The 2866-nt window shown below is 38.5% G+C and overlaps 1 non-coding gene across 1 annotated transcript; it reads right to left on the bottom strand.

Moving 5' to 3' along the window:
* Window positions 1–1693: 1693 nt before the first annotated feature.
* LOC116278288 (small nucleolar RNA SNORA12) lies at window positions 1694–1840 on the bottom strand. Its single transcript, XR_004187674.1, has one exon. It is a non-coding gene; the product is annotated as a small nucleolar RNA SNORA12 (small nucleolar RNA).
* Between the last annotated feature and the right edge of the window lie 1026 nt (window positions 1841–2866).

Below are 2866 nucleotides of genomic sequence, written 5' to 3'. Positions count from 1 at the left end.
TGTCACTCTGCACAGTCAAAAATTCGAGTATAATTTAGCCCTCTGTATCTGAGGATTCAACACAGATGGTGTATTACTGTGGTATTCACTACTGGAAAAAAAAATCTGTGTGTAAATGGACCTGCACAATTCAATCCCATGTTATTAAGGGTCAACTATATTTTTAATTGCAGGATGGAAACTCCATTTATATGAAAGAGTTGGTTATTCACTTTCTGCATATTTAACTTTGCTACTTGATTGAGACTTATGTGGAAATAGGAGAATATCTGAACGTTATCTCAATTTCTCTTACCCCAAATGCTGTGAGGAAGTTTAGTTCCTCAATCACACTAGCCACATTTCAAGTGCTCAATAGTCACATGTAGCTAGTGGCTACCTTCTTTGGACAGTGCAGATAAAGAATATTCCATCATTGCAGAAGGTTCTATTGGATTAATGCTGCTTTAAGCCATAATGTCTCTTTTAGATATGTTGACACGTTTACTCAAAATATATTGCAGTTTTGTTACAAGTAATATGGATTTAAAATTTTACCATAAAATCCCATTCATCTGAAGTTTCTTCATTTGCATAGCACCAAGTTAACTTTGATCTGCAAATTAATAATATAGATAAGAGTCAAGGAGACATTAAAGCACTTCAGAGACCAGAGATTTTTAAGCACCATCAAGTAACTCCAGAGGCACTCACTTAGATGCAAGCAATTGATATGATAATTACACATCACTTTTATTTATTCATTAAAACAGGGGTCCCCTCAAGTACCCTGGTAGAAAATAGTGTGGCTAGCCTAGTTCTTTCTAGCAGCCCTTCTGCTACTCCTAAAATCTATGTAAAATCATTTTGTACCACTGAATTACTGTCCTCTCTTCCTTTGGTTCATAAAGTAAGTTGGTAGTATAAATCTAATTCCAAAGTCCTTGCTTCTTCCACCATATCTCAAGATTCCCTGGCAGGAGTGCTCCTGTGGGCCCCTCATAGAGCCTGGCACATAGTAGGGGTTCCATAAAAATCTGTTGATTGACTGACAGAAACAGTTTTTTCAAGATGTCACACAGTGGAGTCGACTGATTTTCTACAGAGAATTTAAGGCTCGAGATGAAAACTGTATCCCATTTCTTCTTGTCCCTTTACCAGTCTTTGCTGCAAAGTCTTCATGGTGAGAAAAGGGGTTCCTGTTTGCCAGAAAGAGATGTTTTCTGGACATTCAGGCGAGGGGTGGGGGTGGGGAATGCTATGCAGCCTGAGGATTTGGAAACGAAATCTGCCGGCTCCTTTAGAAGGGACGGCTGTCTTCCCATATATTATGCTGAACACATTTGCCAGGTAACAGGATAGAAGAATAGAATTTTGAGTTATTTAGAGAAGAATGGCACTCGTATTCTTGAATCTTTAGCTGAGGTGGTTTCTTACAACTTCCTTGGTTTTATCATACCAAAAACATCCATCCCTCTTTAGCAAAAATGAAGCTCAGTTCCTCAATTTAGCAGTAAGTTGCAAAGAATATGATTTGTCACCTCTTTATCTTCTTGAAGGAAAATGTCTACTGTGTAGGCCATACGCAAGAAAAAAATGAATAGAAACTATGTAAGTATACGTGGAATATTTAGTCTTTATTTGGAGGGAATTAAACAATTTAGAACCCTCCACATTTCTGAAGTTTAGCTACCTAAACATTTTGTTTCCTGCCACATGTAGGAGCCAATCTCTGATTCGGGAAAGGCTAGAAAGAGATCTTTTTGTCATTCAGCCTTTGCCAGCTCCTATGTATACCTGTGGCAGAGTCAGGACCATTTGAAAACTTAACAAGTGGGCCAAAAAGAAAACCACCACAACGATCTGAGCATTTTTTAAAGCCACTTAAAAGGAAAGCAGATACTACATTTTTACTTTTTGTTCCAAAATGCAACTAGGCTTTTTTCTTCTCATCCCCCTGTAATTCCTGCACATGAATCCTAATATTACAGGAACACGCATTTATTTGCACAGCCTTCAACCAACTCAACACAGTCTTTGTCTCCTTTGGAGACTACATGGTAGACAGATCCAAGGGTCATGTGTCCTCCTACCCAATCAGCAGGTGTATAATCACTTTCATAGGCTGCTCTGCTGATAGCACGTGAGCCATCCCTGGTACAACTGAATCTGAGTTTCTAGAAGACACTAATATCTCTCCCTAAACTATAGAGCCCCACTCAGTGTGGTCCTCTAAGGCAAGCCCTGACAATCAAGCATCTGGGAACTCTCTCTGGCTCACCAAAATGGCTCAGTGAGCACGCAGAACCCAGGGAGTAAGAGGCTGGACTTGGGAGTGCCTTGTGAATTCTGGGGTTCCCTTGGTCTTTCCAGTGCTGGGAACTCTAGGGAGAAGAGGAATCTTACTGGTTTCTCTTATTTTTGTCCTTTATTCTAAGGGACTTGGAGCCAGCTCTCAAATACCATGGAGTAAAGAATATACAAGAACTGGCATAAAATTAATCTTGTCCATTCTCATGATGAGACCTCATAATGTGAAAACATACTCTTTATTTCAATCTCGCCCCAGATATTAGGACATTTTAGAAGTTCTCTTTGTCTTTCTATGAACTACAAATCCTCTCTCTCTCTTTTTAAAAAAAATGTTTAATTTTGTATTGAAGTGTAGTTGATTTACAGTGTTAGTTTCAGGTTCTCTCTCTCTCTTACACACACACAAACACACACAGAAGGAGAAAAAGAGTTTTAAAAATTGGAAGTATGGCCCAGGACAAAAAGAAAGATAGTATCTGTTTCAAATCTGTCTTCCTCAGTTCCATTAAGTCATAAATAAATTAAAAAAAAACAGAAGCATTTAAATGATAATTCTTTTGAAAGCAAAGACCAG

The sequence above is a fragment of the Vicugna pacos genome, chromosome X, assembly GCF_048564905.1.
Source record: "Vicugna pacos chromosome X, VicPac4, whole genome shotgun sequence".
Lineage (NCBI taxonomy): Eukaryota > Metazoa > Chordata > Mammalia > Artiodactyla > Camelidae > Vicugna > Vicugna pacos.
This window is presented reverse-complemented; position numbering and strand designations above follow the sequence as displayed.